The 23,327-nt window shown below is 40.4% G+C and overlaps 1 protein-coding gene across 10 annotated transcripts in view; it reads right to left on the bottom strand.

Moving 5' to 3' along the window:
• The window catches only part of BACH2 (BTB domain and CNC homolog 2), a 389,117-nt gene that overhangs the window by 262,586 nt on the left and 103,204 nt on the right, over positions 1 to 23,327 (bottom strand). The window contains exon 3 of one of the 10 annotated variants that reach the window (XR_008698317.1): positions 600 to 22,985. The exons of 7 other annotated variants lie outside the window; for them this stretch is intronic. The gene's annotated coding sequence lies outside the window, so the exon portion shown is untranslated. Of the gene's footprint in view, positions 1 to 599; positions 22,986 to 23,327 lie in introns of those variants that run through there. 2 more of the 10 variants (XR_008698318.1, XR_008698319.1) reach the window with 2 other exon arrangements.

Raw genomic sequence — 23,327 nt, 5'->3', positions numbered from 1 at the left:
AAGTGTAGTGTTAATTTAACATGCTGATATTAAAATATTATTTTATGGGTCCATACATTAGCCTACTGTATGCTCTTCTCTCCTTCTTGAAAAATATTTGCCTGCCTCAAAATTATTATTCATCTTCAAACTATTATATATAGGATTGATTAAACAACAGGGACCAACTGTATACCACACTGTATATCTTCAGTTTCTTGTGATAAACCATATGAAAAGAATATGAAAAAGAATATATATATGTATAACTGAGTCACTCTGCTGTATGGCAGAAACTAAACACAACATTTTATATCAACTATACTTCAATAAAATTAAAAAAATTATTATCCATCTTCAGAAAATCTGTGAAACAGCTCCATTCTGAAGGTTTCCCAAACCACTCCAGTCTGCACTCCTCATGAACCTTGCTGCTATCATTCCATTGAGCACTTGCTGCTTTTTATGTTTTGTTTTTTTTTTTTTTTTTTTAATTTTATTTTATTTTTAAACTTTACATAACTGTATTAGATTTGCCAAATATCAAAATGAATCCGCCACAGGTATACATGTGTTCCCCATCCTGAACCCTCCTCCCTCCTCCCTCCCCATTCCATCCCTCTGGGTCGTCCCAGTGCACCAGCCCCAAGCATCCAGTATCGTGCATCGAACCTGGACTGGCAACTCATTTCATCTATCTTCCCAACTACACTGCAAACTACTTGAATGCATGAATGGTATCTTTTTTTTTTTACATCTCCAGTGTGTAGCACAGCACTACCCCCACAAAAGTTATCATTTATTTGTATAACAGGTCTTTACTCAGCTTTTTACACATTATCACATTGAACTCCCATGATGACTCAATGAATTCTGTTATTAGCCCCCTTTTTACAAACAAGGAAACTGAGATTTAGGGGTTAACATCCCCTGGAGACCCTCCAGTTAGTAGGTGGTGGCCTTCTGATGAGAACCTGGGGCTCTGGGACTCCACTGCTTAGGTCAGCATCTCGCACCTGTGGTGAGATGTCGTGCACACACAAGCGACGCAGGTCCTGTGAACTCTCACCCACCCTCACCCTGCGAAACTGGTGCAGCACACTGGAGGAGGTGTCAGGACTTCTGGTTCTGCCACTTGTCAACTGTGACTCAGGGCTGTCCCCGGCTGTCTCTGGGCCGCCCTCTCCTCCTTAGGGAGGATTCCACACATAACAGATTCCACATCACAGCTTCACTCTTTTGACCGTCTAAAGCGGGTAAGAAAGGCTTATGGATCAAAAATCTGGGTACTTTGAGTTATTGGCCTTGAAACATCGCTTCCTTTACTGAAAAACCGTTGATGAAGAAAGGATGTCAGAAGCCACTTTGGGGCAGGGTTAGTCATGCATTGGAGAAGGAAATGGCAACCCACTCCAGTGTTCTTGCCAGGAGAATCCCAGGGATGGGGGAGCCTGGTGGGCTGCCATCTACAGGGTCACACAGAGTCGGACACGACTGAAGTGACTTAGCAGCAGAGAAGTGTCCACTTAGGTTCTCAGCTCAGAGAAGGCACCTGGACCCTCACTTTCCCCCAAGAACTGCAGACCACAGAAGAGCAGCACAGCAGCATGTCAAAGAGTCAGTCACAGACACACTTTCTGTAACCACTCTCCACAGAGGAAAAAACGAACAACTTTGCGTTTAGGTAATGTACAGGGTGTGACAGCAACCAAACCTCCACCCTCCTTCCTGGGGAAATGCAAAGCTAGCTGTGGCCTTTTCACAGACCTCAGAGAGGATGAAATGTCAGCTGTGACTGAATTTTCTGGCTTCATCCCACTTACCTCACCACCTTACTATTATCTACAATGACATTTTGGATATTAACACGCTACATCTAAACATCAGCCCTCGCTCAGACATCACATTACAAACAGCTGAATTCTACAGCTGTTTCTGCTGGAAACAAAGATTTTTAACATTTTCAAAGGGAAAAAAGTCTGTCTGTTCGCAGATGTCTCCCCAGCCACATCTATGGGGGTCTGTCCACTAGTTATAGCGAGTAAATGCTAACTATACTTGCCACTCCTCTTTACTCACACTACTGGTTTTAAGTAACCACTCCTTCCCGTCTCCCAAAAAACGACAGCTAAAAAAACAATGTTCGCTTGGAGGAAGAGAAACTAAAATTCTTTTTGCTGTTCCTCTCAATCAAACCCTTGAAGGAACAAAAGTTATCACTGTGGTTTACACACTTGTCACTCAAAAAAGTGGTACCTAGAAACGCCATGAGCCTTCCTATAATTTCACTTCTACTTAGGGAGCTGTATCAGTGCTTGCTCTGGGCACAAAATGCTGAGCAGCCGAATGGCATTTTGGCAATGGTGTAGATGAAAATTGTTTAAAAAAATATATCCCACCCCTTGTATGTTCGGGAGACGTAGCCAGTGTCTAACAAATTCCTGATTAGTAGGGTCAGTCTAGTTCCATGAGGACTACCCATGCACACGTGTGTGTTGAGCCCTTGCTGTGAGCTTCATGCCAGGAGAAAAAGAGCCTTCGGTGGAAGGTGTACTCTCCCTCATTTTACAGGTGAGGAAACTAAATGCTACATGAACTGCCCCAGACCACACAGTCAGGAAATTTGCCAAACTGGAATTTGAACAGTCAATAAGACCCAGAATATGTAACACAGAAGTTTTTTTGGAACCAAGGAAACAATATTCATTTTTTCACAACCCTTGGCATGTACTCTATGTGTTTCAACTTTAAAAAAAAATCAGAGGAAACGGATCACTGATGAAATGTAAACCACTGAACCTTAATTAAGATTCCAATGATCAACAACAAACTCAAACTTTATTAAATTAACTGTAATTAAGACATTACAAATGTAAAAAAAAAATATGGCTCTTAAAAGAGGCTGGGGGTGCAAATATTTAGGAAAATAACTGCATTTCAACTACTGCCCTCTCCTGGTGGCATAAACAAAGGTGTATGACCTTTTCTTAATTCAATCAATTTAGAAACTTTTCATCTAATTGATCTATCAAAACCAAACACACAGGTAAAGAAAAGACTGTACAGGGCTTCCTCAGGATGAGACTTGGCTCGAGACAGAAATCAAGTACTCACCACCTGAGTTAATTATGAGAAACCATTTAGCTTCTCAGTGCCTCTATTTTTCCATCAGTAAAATGGGGATGATAATATCTCCTCTGCCTACCTCAAAGGTCACGGTGAACATCAATGATAATACATTTGAATGTTCTTTTCAAACAATCTAACATCAAGGACATTTTTATTAATCGACTAAAGCCATTCACAGAAATACCATTAAAATGAAAATTTCAATGGACTGGGACTTCCCTGGCGGTCCAGTTGCTAAAACCTCTCCTTCCAATGCAGGGGGTGTGGGTCTAACTCCTGGTCAGGGAGCTAAGATCTCAGTGCTTTGCGGCCATAAAAGCCAAAGCATCAAATAGAAGCAATACTGTAACAAATTCAATAAGAGACGTTAAAAAGGATCCACATCAAAACAATCCTAAAAAGAATTTACAGTGGACCCTTGAATACATTGGGTGTTAGGGGTGACAATACTTCAGGCAGCTGGAAAATCCAAATTTAACTTATAGTTGGTCCTCTGTATTCAGGGTTCCCTCATATCTGTATCTGTGGATTCAACCAAACATGGATTGTATAATACTGTAGTATTTACAATTGAAAAAAAATCTGAGCATAAGTGGACCCACATGGTTCAAACCCCATGCCATTCAAGGGCTGACTGTACACCCATTCTTCAATGCTGCAGTCCCATTCCTGGGCAACAATGCCATGGTAATAACAAAACTTCTTTGCAAGGTTATGTACAGAGATGTTTATGATTTCAGTGTTGACAACAGCAAAGGGCGGGGCAGGACCAAGTTAATATCCATCAGGAGAGTGACGGTGGAATAAATTATAATAACTACACTATAGAGTATTATGCAACTACTAAAAGAGTGACTAGAATTTTATCAGTTGAATGAAGAGATTTCGACACGGCTTTTTCAGAAAAAGCAGGATGTAAGAAAATGTAACGTGGAGTCCCCAAAGTCTTAGTGTAGTGCTTTTAAACTTTAATAATTTCAATAGTATAAATGCTACCTACTTACAAAAATAACATGAACGGTTGAACACTGAACATTTTAAAATACATTTTAAAATTCTTATTAAAATTCAATTTAACAAAAGCTGCTGCACACAAAAAATGAAGAGCAAATTTTTAAATTCAAAATTGACAAAGTAAAATAAATGCAAATAATTAAATGTTCCAATGTTTCTTTTGTAAGTGTGTAGCAATTAAGTGTTAGTTGGTCAGTCATGTCTGACTCTTGTAACCCCACAGGACTGTAGCCGGCCAGGCTCCTCTGTTCATGGGATTCTTCAGGCAAGAAGACTGGAGTGGACAGTCATTCCCTTCTCCTGGGGCTCTTTCTGACCCACGGATCAAATGCAAGTCTCCCACAATGCAGGCAAATTCTTTACCATTTGAGCCACCAGGGAAACCCATAGCAATTATAAATAATCCTAAAGTTATTAACTTAAAACTGCACTAATGCTTTGAGAATACTCCATATGATATGTTTTCGCTTCTGTGACAACTCTCACCCCTGCTTCCACAAGTGTAGTGGTGTGTGTGTGTATGATTGTGTATTTATATAAATGATTATGTTAATATGAGAAAATATAGATGGCTACCTGGACAGTTAAAGTGGGTGTAGGGGGAATAAGGAAGTGAGTGACCTAGTTCAAAAAGGAAAACTTCAAAAATGGGAAACTAAAAAGTGTACGTGCTATTATCACACTCATGCACTAATAGATGGAGAAGGCAATGGCACCCCACTGCAGTACTTTTGCCTGGAAAATTCCATGGACGGAGGAGCCTGGTAGGCTGCAGTCCATGGGGTCACTAGGAGTCAGACACGACTGAAGTGACTTAGCAGCAGCAGCAGCAGCACTAATAGAAAATCACTTGCAGTATATAGACACAGAAGACGTTTTTTTTTTTTTTTTTAAGAAAGGAAAGAAACTTGCCCCAAATGCCACACTAAGTAAACAGCAGAAGAGCCAAGAATTGTACCTAAGCCTCACAGGCTATGAGGCGTGGGCTCTGAACCACTCTGTGGCCCACACAACTAGCAAGATGACTACACTCTGGTCCACCAGGGCTGGGGATCACACTGGCGAGTGCACCAGCCCTGTGATGGGCTGCTTCAAGAGAGGGAGCCCGCCCATTGCTGCGATCTGTTCTCACTCCAGAGCTCTTTTCAGAACCACCAACTGCCCTCTGAAGCTCTCCTTTCCAGGCTGGAACACTAAACCCAGTTGACGGTGTAGCCAGAGCTCAGCCTTTTGTGGTTGATTACGAGGGCTACCCTCTATCCCATAGACATCATTTTAATCACCACTGCTACAAAATTCTTATTGATTGGTTCATCTCTGAATCAAAGACACCTTCCCTCCTACCCAAATAAACTAAAAGTGGAAACATCTTCACAATCTCTAAATAAGCAACAAGGCTTCCTTCTTCCAGGCCTGTGCTCCGTTATCTGGAATCCCCTTCCTCTTTCTCCCTGCCTGGGAAACTCCTCCACATTCTTTAAGATGTAGCTCAAATGTTATCTTCTCCATCAAGGTTTTCCTATCTCTTCCAAGTGGAAGTGCTTCACCCTCCACATGCCCACACCACTGAGGACAGGTGTACCCCAGCAGTTCTCACCTAGCCTTTGATGATGGGTTTAGGTGCTGATTTTTCCAGGAGATGACCAAGAGTGTGATGTCTTCTTTATCTCCGTGCCATTTCTCACCCTCACCTTGCCCCAGTGGCAAGCATGGTGCTTGGTGTATCATAGGCCTTCAATAAAATATCAGTTTCATGGAACTGTGAAGCTGAGATCTTATGAATTCACAAGATGAATTAGTAAGAGGGTCCATCACGAAGGCAAATCAACCTGTTGTCTTCTGTGAACATAGCTAAGAATTCCTTGCCTTTAGATAATCTCTAACTACATCTCTACCAGGAAACATGCTAAAACTCAGACAGGTGTTGCTTCCTTCCTGCCTCTTCCTATCTCAGCAACCGCAGGGCAAGCTACCACCCTTTCAAATGTTGGTTTTAGGTGTGAAATCACATTCGGAGCATGGTGTGTGTATGCACATGTATGTATTCACATATGGAATGCTCGTCACTAATTCAGACCTTCCTTTACTTCCGAGGGGTGAGATCATGTAGAGAAATAATAATGGCTGATGTTTGTATTAACACTTGGAATGTATTTACTTTCAGAGACATTATCTGTTCTGTGGTATGGCGCAAAGAGCAAATCAGTCGACGTGATGTGTGTTTATACTGATGCTGACTGTGCAGCAGAACATCCTTTGTTGAGTTTATGCCTTGATTACATGTCCACGCCTGAAAATGCTGACTGATTATAGGTCCCTGCGGTGAGAAGCAAGGTCTGCGAAATCAGAATGTACTTGATAACATGTATATCCCTTATTGTCTACCATAAATAGATTCAAGCAAGCCAAAAAGTTTGAATAAAAACTTGCCATTCTTGTATAACAGTGATTCCTTTAATAATAGTGATCAGTATCCCAATTAAGAAAATGGTCACCTATTTATTCCTACTGCCCTCAATGAAAGCAGGAAAAGCATTTGGCAAACCATCATCTGTCCTCCTTAGATTTCACAAGAATAAGTTCAAATAGATGAAGTAGAGGTACTACAGTAACTCCTTCTACAGTGCAATTCAACTGGACCAACTCCTGCTGCTCTTGAGCCGCCTCTAATCAAGGATGTTTGGCTCAGTTCTGTTAGCTGTCAAGGTTTAATAAGCCAAGCTAGTTAATGAGTGACGGCTAGATTCCATTCCAAGACTTCACATCATCCATGAAGCAATTAAGGACGTACCTCCTGGCCTCCCCCTAGGAGTTCCAAAGGTGCCTCAGTCTACTGAAAGACTAAACTCAGCACAGTTTGAGGGGGAAACAAATAAGTCACATGTAACCCCTGAGAGGGAGCAGAGGATGCCTTCTCCCAGTGTCTGTATTAGGACAGAAATCTCACCAATTTATTTTTTGTCTGCATAACTCGTGGAGCTATTTTTTCTCCTTTTTGCCTGTCTCTCTGAAATTATAAAAGGCTCTTATGAGTTGTTTATATGAAACCAAGTACCCTGACCCACAGGCAAGGTATTCCTGGAACTGCTGAAATAGCAAGCTAGATAATGATATCATTTTAGAAAGTGCCAAGCAAGAAAGCTCTGATTAACTGCTGAAACATGCTCAGTGGAGTATTTGTAAACAGAATGAATGTCACTTTAACTTCTTTTCTCTATCTAGGCTCCCCCGTTTCCTGGTATGTCGTTATTGTGAATATTTCCTCTTCAGATCCCTGCATATACAGAAGGTTATTTGATGGAAAGGAGTACCAAGGCTTTCTTTGGAGAAAAAAAGGGTGGAGTTCATGGAAAGATTCTGAACTTCATCTAATACAAGGCAATCTTTCTACTTTGCATAATGTCCTTTCATCTGCCCTTCGCATTCCCTTTCTATCACTGAGCCCCACAAAGTTTTCTTTTCTGATGCTTATTCTCCAAGAGAAACCGACAAGGCATGGAGAAGAGCAGGATTCTTGGGGGGAGGCGGGAGGACCACAGGGAGTGTTCAGAAAGGGGTGGCTTCAGGACACGACGCAATACTTCCTAACATAAGAGGTGAGCCCAGCACAGGGGGCGCATCTGTTCTCCACAAGGCAGGGACCATCTCCTTCACTCTTCTTAAATCCCCTTAGACTCCTCTTGCTCCCAAGGTACTTCAAGAAACATCATCTTAAGCTTGAAGGTATATGAATTCAAGCAGTTGTTTATGGCAGGGGTCCCCAGCCTTCAGGATCTAATGCCTGATAATCTGAGGTGGAGCTGATGTAATAATAATAGAAACAAAATGCACAATACATGTAATGTACTTGAATCATCCCCAAACCACCACACGCCACCCCTACCACCCCGCCCCAGTCCATGGAAAAACTGTCTTCCATAAAACCAGTCCCTGGTGCCAAAAAGGTTGGGGACTACTGGTTTATGGTATGGCTGAGGAGGTGGTAAGCAGAGAGTTGATGATTTTTACAAGAAAACTCCAAGCCTGTTACAATGCCTGGGCCAAGATCCCTCTTTCCTTTGGTGTGCATGAATATAAGCACTCAGAGTTTGTGAGCGCATTTGCTCTGTGGTCAGCGGCACTTTAGGGTGAGCTCTTTAGAAGAGTTCAGAGTACCCAGTTCGCTACCAGAAGCTGAACATCAGCCGGTATGAATGGTATGCAGCCGGGCAGTTTTCCAAACCCCACGCTGTGACTACATATCAGGAAGGCTGGTATAAACAAATGTGCATGTGTGCATGGAGGCTGATAAGTCAACAAGGAAAGACAGACACGGAACAGCAACCCAGCCCGAGGAAACATGCAGAGTCGGCTGAGATTCCACTTAAGGTGAACAATGGCTGTTTCGGAAACAGGTCTGGATGGGCTGGTTGAACAGTCAGAATGATCCTTTGACTTTTTAATCCACTAAATGACTGTTTCAGATGTCCAGAAGCTGCATTCTCAGCTTTTTAAAAATTAATCTAATAGTGTAACACCACTCAAAGTGAATTTTTAAAAATATATAATATGAAAACATGCAAAGATATATCAAGTGAAAATAGCCCAAAGCAAAACTGCATATATAGATCTCAATTTTATAAAATATATAGATATATTTTTAAAGAGATATTAAAAATGTCCCCATGAGATACCACTGGATAGTTTTCTCTGGGTGACGGAATTACATGTTATTGTGTTTTTTCTTTATTTTATTTTCCAATTTTTCTAAAAGGAACCTGTTTTAGCTTTGTAATTAAGAAAAATACAACTTCTCTAATGTAAAAAAAAAAAAACAACCCATTATCCTATGGATGAACTGATACCCATGCATGAGTTACCTGAGTTGAGGGAGGCTATCAAAGCACGAAATAGAAAAGTTTATAAAATGTCAACACAAATTTGTCTAAATTTCTACACACATTAGTATCTACGGTTTTACATTTAAACTCCCAGAGAGCAAAAGCTGTGCCTAATTCTGTGCAAAGTTTTGCTCAGTGAAAAATGTAGCAGAACATAATTTTTATGATGATTATGCAAATGCACCTGGTTTTTGTTCACTCTGCGAGCAGCCTGGAAAATTCCTCACTGTTATACAGATGCCCAGACAGGGACACAGAATAAGAACACGTCCTTTCCCCTGTCTTAAAATCCTTGTTAAAAACCACTTTATATGCAGCATGTACTTTCACAGAGAAGACTGGTGCTCTACCATCTTTAAAGTGAAAAAAGAAATGGTACTGAAATTTTCTCTGTTCCAGCCCACTTCAGTGTTACATAATGGAGTAATCCTAAGCATTAGCTTAGAGTATGATTTCCATATTAATTCAACTACTGGACTCACCACTGACTCAGCCTCTGGAATTAATAGAAAAGAGAGACAGAAAAGAGTTTTTCCACTTAAAAAACAAAACCAAATCCAAACAGCCTTAAGTCAAACCACTCATGTAACTTTGGAGCCAAAATCAATAGGGCAGCTTCCATTCACAGGGTTTGCTATGCCCCCTCAGAGTGCTTGCTGGCCAGTGATTCTCCCCCACCCCACCCCACCCAACCCCACCCCACTCCACCCCAGTATGAGCATGGTTACTGTAACATTTGAAGTCACTCTCAGGATGTATCTCGCTGTCTACAAACAGTAGCTTTATTTATTTTATTTATTTTTTTAGTGCAATAGCCCGCAAGAAGACAGATGATTGTCAGTCTGTGGAGCTGATATTCTTACTAGAAATTTAAAACACAATATATCAAATTTGGCGCAAATAAGTCAGTTCTTTTCAAGGTTATCATGAAAGAGACACAAATGTGAAATTCCAGGCACTTATTGAATTGAAACAGAGACGTCGCTTTTGAGAACACTGCCATTCCCCTAACCTCACACCCATCACAAGGGCTAACATTGACTGAGTGCTCAGCAGATGCTGAGCATTAAGTGTTTATGGGCACGATCTAACATAATCCTCCAAGGCGGCCAGGGAGTTAGGTGTTTTCATCAGTATTTTAGAAATGATAGGTTTAGAAGAGGTCAGGGAGATTGCCCAAGGTCTCCAGGCTCCTCTGTGGCAGAGCTGGGATCTGAACGCCGGTCTGACGACACCCAGGCTGAAAACTCTTAACCATGAAAGACATGTTGACTTTAGGGAGCCAATCAAATGTGAAATCAAGTAACAGGTGGATACAATTACGCCACTTTTCAGTCTGTTGCACATACATGGTTGGTCTTTCCCTATAGTAAGCATGATGTCCAAAAAAAAAAAAAGATGACAAACTCTATGTAAAATATCATGTATGAAACAAGTTGCCAGTCCAGGTTCGATGCACGATACTGGATGCTTGGGGCTGGTGCACTGGGACGACCCAGAGGGATGGAATGGGGAGGGAGGAGGGAGGAGGGTTCAGGATGGGGAACACATGTATACCTGTGGCGGATTCATTTTGATATTTGGCAAAACTAATACAATTATGTAAAGTTTAAAAATAAAATAAAATTAAAAAAATAAAAAACAAAAAAAACAAAAAAAACAAAACACCTCCAGAGGGAAAAAACTAAGGTCACTTTCTAAAGTAATAACTCAAGTCTCTTATTGAAAACACAGCCATGCTGAGGCTTGGGTGTGGTCACCTGAGAGATCTGGAGGAAATCTAGAGGCAAAATTTACCGAATTTTCTATTGCACAATAGACTCTGTCTGTGGAAAGCACCCCCCTAAACGGAAGTATCTGTCAAAGTAAAAATAAACCCAGTTAACAGCATCTGAAAAATATACTGTGAGTGGGATTCATATTTCTCTCATTTGCTATAGTCCATGCATATTCTTAGTTTTTTGGTCCTGTCAAAAAGAAACAAAACACTTAAATTTTCAACCCAATCTCCAAAGTTCTGACTAATACCCATTTTGCAGGAGTGAAGCAGAGGAGGCCTCTTCTGGTGGGGGGGTTAACTCCCATCAACTCATGGGTCACCAGGAGGCCAGGGCCACTGAGGACTCAGCTTTGCACGAAGGAGAAATCGTTTGCATCTGTTCGCACTGAGATGACTCGTTCCTCCCAAAGTCATAAGAGCCAAGCTGACCGATAACTTGGAATGCTTACTTATCAATTTACAAAGAGAAATAGAATTTCCCAGAAGAGCATAATACTGGGGCCAGAGGATTATTATTTTTTAAATTAAAACATTTACTGAAAGCCTACCATGGGCCAAGATCTGTCCAAGGCCCTTTCACATGAGTGGTCTCATTTCACTCTCACAACAAACCTTTGAAATATCTTTTGTGTACATGTTGGAGCCAAGGAGGTTGTGGCCTGGAGAGGCCCAGGGCCTCAGCTGATGTCACAAAGAGCAGCAGCAGAGTCAGTCTCCAATACTGGAGCCAGGGGTCTCACTGTTGGGAAAGTGTGAAGTTCAGAACAGGGTGGCAGTAAGAGTCAGGTCATCCTGTGTTGACGATTTTTAAACCTCTAGACTTAAAACATATTGGCCACATACAGCTGCCAGTTGGTCTGTAATAACCAGTTTTCAGGCTCCCCAACTCTTGTTGGTGGCTGACACAAAGAACAGCAGCTAGCTGTTTGCTTCTGATGTGAACATGCTATAATTCCTAAAACGTTGTTTAATTAACATTATCTACATTTTTTTTTTTGGCTTTGTGGCTTTTTAGTTTCTTCTAGAATAGTTCCCCCTTTAAAAAAAAATAATTAATTTTTTGGCCATGCCACACAGAATGCAGGATCTCAGTTCCCTGACCAGGGATCAGACCTGTTCCCCCTGCAGTGGAAGAGCAAAGTCTTAACCACTGGACCACCAGGGAAGTCCCAGTTCTACCTTATTATTTTTTTTACTGACATGGGCTTTTGAAGCAGTCAAAAACATTCATCTTTATACTTTCCCACAAAACTGATTTCCTTGTTTTCCTGCAGTGGTTATTTAACTTCCTTCTCAACCCCCTGTATTTCCTTTAAAGTGGAATGAAGTCTAGAGGCTTGATTACATGTTTGGTGAGAATATCTCCCAGGTGATAACTTCATACTCTTATCATCTCAAGAAACATTTGGTGTCAGGTTATTCACCCCATGTAGTGCTGTTTGTTCACTTGTCTAAGTATCTACATTTATTTTTATTGAAAGGATATCAAAAAGTGGGTAGACAAACCATGGGTTGATCTGAGTGTGGATTACCTTCTGGGAATTTCACACATAGCTAATCTCAGTCATTTTTCTGTTGATGTCTGAAAGTTTCAGTTTCAAGTGATGATATTTTCTGCCACTGTTCCTTGAAATTCAAATTTTGAGGGTATTCATTATTTGGTACCTGGGCACTAATTTATTTATATCTATCAAAAGTACATAAATATCCATGGTATAAAACCATGTGCCATACTGTGTGCTCACTCATGACTAAAAGAGACACAGATAATTTGTAAAAAAACCTATCCTAAGAAACTATGTCAAAGAATACAGGTGATAATATTCTATACTGTTTTCTGTTCCTGCTGAAAATTTTTATATGATTGCTTCATACTACCAATCCAGCTCAAACAACTCTGAAGTGATTATCATCATGAAAGTTTCATGTTAAATACCTATAATAAGGACTCGTTGTCCTAACAATGAAAAAATAATGCAGAAGGAGGCCCTCTGAGTATGTTTTCAGCATTAGAAAATAAATTAAATCAGTTTCCAAAGCCTAGCTCTGAACATTTGGCTTGCTCTGGACTTTGAATTGTGGACTTGGCCTAGACAATAAATCTTAGGAATGATTGTTCATAGCAACTTTGAAGACAAATAATATTATTGTGGCCTATATGTATTATTCTCTTTGTATAAAGTTTCCAAAGAAAATAGCCAAGATGCTTAAACTTTAAACCAAAGTTGACAGTCAATGGTTGTAAAACACACACATAGACGTTTATATTAAGGACTCAAAAGCCAATTTTTTTAAATCCACCAACAGGAAGAAAAAAAAAAAGGAATACAATTTTTGTCGAGAAGTAATAACGTAGATTAACATCCATGATTTTTTGGAAAAGCAGATCTAAGTAGTCAAGAAATAATGTTTTTGTCTGTTTTAATCATATCGGGACTCTCTGGAGAATAGTGTGTTGTTTCAATACAGTGAATTGCATGAGTCATATTAAAGAGCGGACTTCCATTAGCTTCAAACTGCACAGCTGGCCAGGGAATGCTGCTTAATTTTTTTTCTTCCCTACCCAAAGTGGGAGGTGCCAGAGTGCTCTTCGGATTCTCTCATCTGTTTATCTGCTGAGCAATAAGGCTCCTGCTTCAGGCTGGCTGATCTGCTGAGCCATGAACCATATGAGAAGGCTCTCTGGCAAGCTGGCATGCATACCACACTGTAGGAACCACAGTCAGAGAAATGAGGCAGGACCATGGCTGGACACCCCCACACCTCTGGGCCTCTGCCTCCTCACTGCTGGGAACCAATCTCTTAACTCTGAACATCCTTACTAACTCTTCAAGTGTCTGAGATTCCAAGTAAGTTACGTGCTAATACAAATGATTCTTTAAACACCCACTGCAGATAACTACAAGAACTGCTCAGGTTTGAAAAAAAAATGCTCATTGATCATCAAAAAGTGACTCACTTCAAACTAATAGGCTATTTCTGCTCTTCTGCTAATAACAGAATTTTGTCACCCTCCACAAACATTTACTGAATGTTTACTGTTCACAGAACACTCATCCTAGAGAAGAGAGAAGCACTTGCCTATAATAAAAGCACTGCAGGTTTTCCTTTCCAGGTCACACTTCAGAAAGGAGACAGAATGAATTCATTTTCTCCTCTATTCTGCCCAGGACAGCCTGTGCTTCAGATAATTTGTAGAAAACTAGAATGCTAGAGGTCCTACAGAGTTCCAAGATCATCTGGCTTCTTGATTTCTTCGTGTGCTAAAGCCCAGGAGAATCTGATATAATAACCTATGAACCACTCTCTTCAGAAGAATGCACATACACATCAAATATTGGACTCAATTCCTATATTTTACAGACAACCCCTGAAGTCAAGCTAGGCTAAAACATCAGGTGAACAACTCCTAATGTATTCCCATGGCTCTATCCCATACATGCAGATCCCAAGTTTCAAAAAAGGATGTGACTTGGCCAGAGTCACATAGCAGAGACTGTGAAGGGAGCAAATGGAATAAAATGGAAAATGATGCAGGTACCCTTCCAAACTCTAAATCATCCTGTTCATCAAAAGTCGGGCTTATCATGTTGCTAGAAAAGGTGAAATGTTTTCAGAGGAATATACCTTTCTTTTATCTCAGGGTTCTAGCTGACCTTCTCACTGGAAATAGTGAGGTTTTCTTTATCTTGCCCTCAGGGCCGGCCTACCTATGGTTCAAGGTTGCCTTTTCTATGTTTGTCTCAGCCAATCAATAAGACCTTCGTAGTTCAGTTCAGTTCAGTCGCTCAGTTCTGTCCGACTCTTTGCAACCCCATGAACTGCAGCATGCCAGGCCTCCCTGTCCATCACCAACTTCCGGAGTTCATTCAAACTCACCTCCATCGAGTCAGTGATGCCATCCAGCCATCTCATCCTCTGTTGTCCCCTTCTCCTCCTGCCCCCAATCCCTCCCAGCATCAGGGTCTTTTCCAATGAGTCATCTCTTCGCATCAGGTGGCCAAAGTATTGGAGTTTCAGCTTCAGCATCAGCCCTTCCAATGAACACCCAGGACTGATCTCCTTTAGGATGGACTGGTTGGATCTCCTTGCAGTCCAAGGGACTCTCAAGAGTCTTTTCCAACACCACAGTTCAAAAGCATCAATTCTTTGGCGCTCAGCTTTCTTCACAGTGCAACTCTCACATCCATACATGACCAATGGAAAAACTATAGCCTTGACTAGACGATCTTTGTTGACAAAGTAATATCTCTGCTTTTCAATATGGTATCTAGGTTGGTCATAACTTTCCTTCCAAGGAGTAAGCGTCTTTTAATTTTGTGTCTGCAATCACCATCTGCAGTGATTTTGGAGTCCAAAAGAATAAAGTCTGACACTGTTTCCCCATCTATTTCCCATGAAGTGATGGGACCAGATGCCATGATCTTAGTTTTCTGAATGTTGAGCTTTAAGCCAACTTTTTCACTCTCCTCTTTCACTTTCATCAAGAGGCTTTTGAGTTCCTCTTCACTTTCTGCCATAAGGGTGGTTTCATCCGCATATCTGAGGTTATTGATATTCCATTCCTCCCGGCAATCTTGATTCCAGCTTGTGCTTCCTCCAGCCCAGCGTTTCTCATGATGTACTCTCCATATAAGTTAAATAAGCAGGGTGACAATATACAGCCTTGACGTACTCCTTTTCCTATTTGGAACCAGTCAGTTGTTCCATGTCTAGTTCTAACTGTTGCTTCCTGACCTGCATATAGGTTTCTCAAGAGGCAGGTCAGGTGGTCTGGTATGGCCATCTCTTTCAGAATTTTCCACAGTTTCTTGTGATCCACACAGTCAAAGGCTTTGGCATAGTCAATAAAGCAGAAATAGGTGTTTTTCTGGAACTCTCTTGCTTTTTCTATAACCTGGGCGCATTTATAAAGGTAAGCAAGTGTGAGAGTATAAATTAGAAACCAGTTTTAAGGAAATTAACATGATTTCTAAAGAACTCTAAGTTAGTCTCATGTTGTTGTTGTCAGTAAATCGTGTCCAACTCTTTTGTGACCCCATGGACTGTAGCCCGTCAGGCTGCTCTGTCCATGGGATTCCCAGACAAGAATACTGGACTGGGTTGCTATTTCCTTCTCCAGGGGATCTTCTTCACTCAGGGATCAAATTCATGTCTCCTGCATTAGCAGGGGGTTTCTTTACCACTGAGCCACCAGGGAAGCCCAAGTTAGTTACACACTGGATGTTGAAGAGGTTTTCTGAATCTGAGGCTGTTCCTTTATTTAGAAAGTGGTAGTCTACTGAAGTGTTAGCAAGAAAAAGTTCTACAGTTGCTTTAATGATGAGATGAAACTAATTTCCAGCCACTATATTAATTTGTTCATTTGCAAAAGGCTTGTTCTTTCAAGAACTAAAACATTCATCCTGGAATGCTGCATTTACTCTTAGTTTAGCAAATCCACATAATACAGTTCAAATACTCTATGAGGCAATGTGACAGAATGAAAATGTGCCTGGGTTTTGGAATCAATAAAACCCAAATTCAAATACCAGATCTGCTATGTCTAGACAAGTGGTACCGATTTAACAGTTAAATTATTAATCAAATATCTACAAAGGATAAACGTCATCCTAGATTCTAATCCAAAATCTGAATTCATGACATCTAAGTGAATGAGGACTTAGTTCATTCTTTCTTCTGGATTCTCTTTCTACTGGACTTTGTGATATTGGTGGCTTTTGAACTGGGCATTAAAGAGTTGCCCTCAGTGTACAAAACTGGATATATTGGGTAGAGGAAGCTTAAAGGCAGAGACAATATTGTGCTGATGTACAGACATACAGATCAGCAAATGATACATCAGTTCATGCTGAAAATGACTCACATATTTGTGTTAATTTATTTTGCCATATTATAAACTATAACCACTGAAAATTAAAAGGCTATTGTTCAAATGACTATCTTTCTAAAGTATCACTGTCAGGTTTTTTGACCAAAAGGAAATCTATAGTACCACTGATGGATTTTAAATCATTAGAGAACATCAGTGTTTTAAAGTAACAAAACAATAAAACAACAAGAGAAAGTTTTCTTGACATGGGATTTCATGATGAAAATCTTAAATATTATGGTTCAATATTCATGTGTTTTCACACTGCCTACCAAGTTTTCAAACTGTACCTACTTATCCTTTTCAAATTACTATTTCTATCTTTTTCAGGTGAAATTTCTTACAAATTACTTTGAGAAGCCAAAAATTCACAGTGGAAATTTCTTCCCAAGTCCTTCTTTAGATAAACCTACTCAACAGGCAAATCTAAATAATTTTTAGCAGTTCTAAATGTAGAGGATTCATGACTTCTTACTGTAATTGCAAAGGAACATACAAAGCAATTACTTAGTCACTGACAAAACCCACGTTCAACTTTCGAAATAATGACTAATCTGATAGAAAAGACAAGACTTTTATAATTAAATACTAAAGTCTAGCCATTTGAGATAAGCACAGCAGGTTATATAATTGTCCTCTGCACTCACAATATCCTTTTCTCCCTCTTGGATGCAGAACATTTTTCAGTAATAATAGCACATGTAACAAAAAAAAGTCACTGTACCATAAGAAATCATTCTAACCACAAGTTATACTTCTGGCGAAGAGTAAAACCTCATTATTTTGGAGTTTACTAGTCTCATAAGAGGAAAAGGTATCCATTAATAGTGTAAATAAAATCCCCTTGAGAATATATTAGATTCTTAAGAAAACAAAATAGTAAGCAAGCTGAGGCACCCATTTACACCTAAATACTTGGAGTGTTCACTGAAAAGTGTTCTGAGCTGTGCTAGAATGGGCTTCTCAAACGTGGATATGATCTCCTTCTGTGCCCACGGATGGGCTGGCTCTCAGGAACAGTGGAAGATCCAGGACATACATGACACTTTTTCCTAGAAAGATGGGTGGCTCTTGTGCGCATGCCTTTGCCTGGAACCACTTAGCACAGTCACTATTCAGCCAGGGACTACATTCCCCAGGTCCTTTGCTCTCAGGAGGAAACATGTGACTAGTTCTTACCAGTGGAATATGAAGGGAAAATGTGGACTCCCTTCAGGGCTATGGGGATTAAGGAGTGTTCCTTCTTCATGCTCTCTCTCCCTTCCACCAGCTACACGCAGACAATCATAAGCCTCAAAGATGGGATTATGGGTTGAATCCTCTCTTCCCCACCAAATTCATGAAGTCCTAACCCCTAGTCTCTCAGAAAATAAGCTTATTTAGAAATAGGATAATTACAGATGTGATTAGTTAAGATAAAGTCACATTGAAAGAGGGTGGGCCCGGACCTAGAATGACTGGTGTCTTTATAAAAAGGGGAAATTTGGACGGACAGGAACAGAAGGAAGATGACATGAAGGGTCACAGGGAGAAGACAGCCATCTACAAGCCAAGGAGAGACGCCTGGCACAGAGCCTTCTCTCACAGCCTCAGAAGAAACCAACCCTGCCGACACTTTGATCTTCGATTCCTAGCCTCCAGAACTGTGAGGCAGTACATTACTTTTATTTAAGGCCTTCAGGCTGTGGTACCATCTAATAGCAACCTAGAAACCCAGTAGAGAAGGCAAGCCCAGAACAAGGCAGGAGGCTGAGTTCAGGATTCCTGAATAACTGCTGAGTAAAAAGGACTTTACCTATCAGAAATACCTACAGTGGGTCAAAATTTAGCAAGAAAGGAAACTTTAATTGTGCCAAACCACTGAATATTGGGGGTTTACTTGTAATAATAGCTAAATTATCTATTAATAATATTAAGATTTAATTAGGTAATAATAATTTAACTGGAAAGTCATTTTTTAAAGTTCTTTTACATAAAAAAACCAAAGAACACAGAGAACAATGTAACATCCATGTAAACTTTTAGGATAAAAGGGAACTTCAAAGAAAATATGAGTTTACAGGAAGATACTTGGGGGTAATTCCCCCAAACCCTCCCCAGGGTACAAATGTACTCTCTTCTGCCAGTAGAAACAGAAGTTCCTCAAGAATTTTAAGTAAGCCACAATGTAAGCCTTTAAATTATGCCATAATTCACTTAAAACAATTATTTTGCAAATTCAGAGAAACATTTCTCCCAAGTAGCCCAAGTGTGTTAAATCCTACTTGGGTACTAAGAACAGGAATACTGCAAAATGAAGTCTCAGTTTTTTTCCAAAGTTCTTTATTAATATTATTTTTAGTTAATCTGAAGAGATGTCACCATGTAACACCTTCTTCCCTCAACTGTAGACCAAAAAATGTACTTCCTTTGTGGTAGGGTAACTAACATGGAATCAATACACTGTTTTCCTTTTATTATTATTATTTTTTTTCCCCTTGCATGAAAAAGTGAAAGGCCAGATATCCTTGCTAAGACATAGAGTTGTAATTCAAAATACCTCAAAAGCTGAGCTGGCAGCTGGGTTCTCCTGTTTATAGAAAAGCTAGGACGATTCAGCCTGAGCTCAGAGCTCAATTTAGATCATAGCATCTGGATTTCAAACACACGTGAGATGTGGCCACAGGTTTCCAGGTCCTGAACTGATCCAAGATGGAGACTGGAGACCACTCACCAGAAGGATGCCAAATGGAGAAAGTTGCCCGAGGGAGAGAGGAGACTCAAAGATGTTTGAAAGATCTGGCCACAGGCAGCCTGCTCCAAATTGCCAAGCACATTGGTATTTCTTTTTTAAAAAAAATAATTTGTATTTATTTATTTATTTATTGGCTGTGCAGCATGTGGGAATCTTAGTTCCCTGAACAGGGATTGAACCTGTACCCTCTGCAGTGGCGTATGACATTATAACCCACTGGACAACCAAGGAAGTCCCACGCATCAGCATTTCCTGCAGTGGGCAGGTGCTGGGGAGGCCAAGGGTAAGATGGCCAGAGGATGACATTAAACAGTCCAGTCCCCTCGTCACCTTTGTCACGGTCAGAAAACACCCCTCACCAATGACTCCTTTCCTGAAGTAGTCATTGTTCAGATTTAACTATGGGAATCTGGCAGTAAAAGGAAAAATCATAGAGAGCACACAGTTCCTACTAAGATTCAATTTTACTTTGTTTTGAAGAGAAAAACTGGGATAATGGAAGACGTGAATTTTTTTAGCTTTTTTATTTTATTGAAGTACAGTTAATTTACAATGATGTATTAGTTTCAAGTACACAGCAAACTGATTCAGTTATATACACACACACACATATATGTTCTTTTTCAGATTCTTTTTCATTATAGTCATTAAAAGATCTTAAGTATAGTTCCCTGTGCTGTACAGTAGGTCCTGTTGTTTACCTATTTTATATACTCGAGTAGGGTGTATATGTTCATCACAAACTCCTGATTCCTAAGAGGGAAATTTTTTCAATGATCTTTTTATTCCTGACGAGAAGAAATCGTAGCCTCAGTCACTGTCATATACACTACACACTGAAATCTAAGAGAAGAGGGAAAAAACAGTAGCAAAAAAATATTCCTTGCCCAATTTTATCTCCATCAGAATTCACCTTGCTTCTTCCTTCATTTTCCTTGAGTGTAATCTACCCAGAAATGTTGGTGATGCTGCGGCGATGGATTTTATGTGCAAGAAAAATAAAAAATGCTTCCCCTGCTGCTTCTCCTCACCTTCCCGCTCCAAGGCCTCTCTTCCGCTCTCCCCTTCTTGTCTCTTTGTTGTGAATGTCAGGGCTGTCAGTGTCACAGCCTGACATGATTAGTGTTTCTGACACGACACCAAGAAGCAGACGGGGAGCAAGGAGAGCGGGCGAGGATGCGCAGCCATGTATAGAAGTCAAAGGGAAAAAAGCCCAACCTCCTTCCTCTGAGGCTCCCTGATTACAGAGCAGCTTATAAATCACCCCAGATTCTTCTCATTTATCCAATTAGTCTGTTTTTCTACTCCTGGGCAGATTCCAAAGGTGTGGATCTATTCTGTGAGATCAAAGTCAGGGCTCTAATAACAGATAAGACAGAATTCGTGATTCAGCAGATTCTCGGCTGTGAAGGGTAACCATCACCACAGTCTGGAAGGATAGCACTAGTCCATTTCGAGTATCGATTCGCTGCACTTTGTCACTCTAATGATGTTATCTCATTAAAAGAGATAAATGCCCTACTGTTCTTCCAAAAGCATCTGCTTCCTACTCTCCTCTCTTTTTCAACAGCATGGCTCTCTCAGCAGCACATTAAAATCAAATTGAAATCCAATGCAGGGCTTGGCGACAGAGCTGCTTACGGAGGCTTCTTTTTAATTGCTTTTTTCTACTCTCGACCCCCAAGCTGCTCTCTCCATCCACTGGTCACCCATAGAAACAAGAAATACAAAGAGAAACAGATGCAGAAAGTAATCATAATAGGAAGCATTTTATTGAGTGCCTGTTCCATGGAGCCTCCGCCCTGCCAACATTTCATATCTCCTACTTTGACCTTATGAGGTAAGTAGAACAACCCCCAGTGTGTAAATGAAGAAGTGGAGTCTGATGTTAAGGTCCTTGCCCACGATTACACAGGTAGTGAGAGGCTTGACCACATGTGAACAAGGGTGCATCCAATACACATCCTCTTTTTCTAATCCCCATCTAATCTCATTCGTGGAACAAAGAAGTAAATATGATTGCAACTTGATTAGAATAGATGGGAAAAATGTAAGAGAAGGTGGCAATTGTTCTTCAGCCCGCTCGCACCCAGGAACACAATGCCATAGGCAGTGCAATGGTTTTGTTTCAACAGATTTCCTATTAAATAAAAAAGGCAGCAATTTTCCATAATGAATGTTTTATACATTATTCCTTTGTGTATCAGGCCTCTAAAGTACACATTATTAAAGTCTATTAAAGTCTGTATTTAGCAGCATTACTAATGTGTCTTTGGGGAAATTATTACAATGAAACAGCATCAGTCTTTCACAAAATTTCAATTGTTTAATATTCCTCTTCTGATCTTCAATACACATGTCTATTTTTAGCCATAATCAGACCTCACCCGAAATGCCATAATCCCATCCTGGAGCTGCCACAACACACTGTTTATGGGTAGAATTTAAGAAATAACAAGAAATGTAGATATTGCTAATTTCACCCATCATTTTTTTATTGTTTTTTTCCCATAACTCATTGCAGTTTTCCTACTGTTCTAATTAACAGGTGCTCCTTGATCACTGACATGTGATGACACCTTACCTCTGTGGCTTGTGCTGGCTAACTTAATTAATTGCTCACGTTTATATATAATTGAGACTAGCCTCTCAAGATAATGCCACTTTATTAATGTCTAAGGGTGTAAAAAATTATAAAACTATTTCATTAAAAAAAAAAGCAATCAACCAGAAGAATATATAAACTGTAATTAATCAAATCTAAATGTTTGCATTTAAACCTAAATATTGTCATTTATGAGCAATGAGAAATACATGTCTTCTGAGCATTAACTGAGGAGTTTCTAAATTATGTAGTTTTACCTACTCAGAATAGGTGCCTCTCCTCTAGCTAGTACATGTATCGATTTTATCACAAGTAGGAGTTTTTAAAACATAAAGCTGAGGACATACATTCAAAGGCACAGTGCTCTCTGAAAACATCTTACAGAAGACAATAATGCTAGGCTTATTTTTATGGAGATAAAAGATAACAAGAAGCGGGGAAAACATCAAACAACTCCACATTATAAGGCCTCCATAGCACAAAAAGGGAGGGATAAAAAGCAATTCAAAGTATTAGGTACTCAAATTAATAAGCTGGGGTTGAAAGCGAACTCTCTGTTATGTATTTCCCCTCCTACATGCGACTGCACTGGTGGAGATGTGTTCACAAAATCAGGCAAAGCGAGTGGATTATTAATATTCTAACAGGCAAGACACAGATCAACTGAGTAGTCCTGTTTCCAATCACCAATTAACTAAATAGGATGTAACTTAATTGTCTCCATTAAAGCCGGGAGAAAAGGGGCAGAGCCGAGGGCTTAGGGGATGTCAGGGCATTCCTCCGCACGATGCCCAGGGCCAGGATCCACTGACCTCTTTGTTACCAGGGACCCAGTCACCACCAGGATCAAAGAAAGAGCTCACTGCACACATCACATGTCCAAAGGACCCGACTAATGATGCGACAGGCTGGTGTGGGCTTAGTTCCACATGGTGCTGCTGAACAAGACTCCCGTGGTTCAGTCAACATTCAATTACAGCTCGACACGAAGGCTGGTAGGGCAGTTAAAAAAAAAAAAAAAAAAGCTAAGCAAAACCTGTTGTAATCAAGAAAATCCTAGGCACATCTCTCTAAACCCTCAAGAAATAAGGATGGTAAGATTCCCAAACTGATGCTCACAATGTGTGTGAACTGCCACTAAAAACAACCAAGAGGAGACCAAGTATCCTCTTTCCTCCAACTGAGAACAGTTCTATGGTCAGTAGCTGCAGCCAAGGGCTTTCCTGGTGGCTCAGACAGTAAGGAATCCGCTTGCAACACAGGAGACGTGGATTAGATCCCTGGGTCGGGAAGATTCCCTGGAGAAGGAAATGGCAACCCACTCCAGTATTCTT

The sequence above is a fragment of the Bubalus kerabau genome, chromosome 9 (assembly GCF_029407905.1).
Source record: "Bubalus kerabau isolate K-KA32 ecotype Philippines breed swamp buffalo chromosome 9, PCC_UOA_SB_1v2, whole genome shotgun sequence".
In the NCBI taxonomy this organism is placed as follows: Eukaryota; Metazoa; Chordata; class Mammalia; order Artiodactyla; family Bovidae; genus Bubalus; species Bubalus kerabau.
This window is presented reverse-complemented; position numbering and strand designations above follow the sequence as displayed.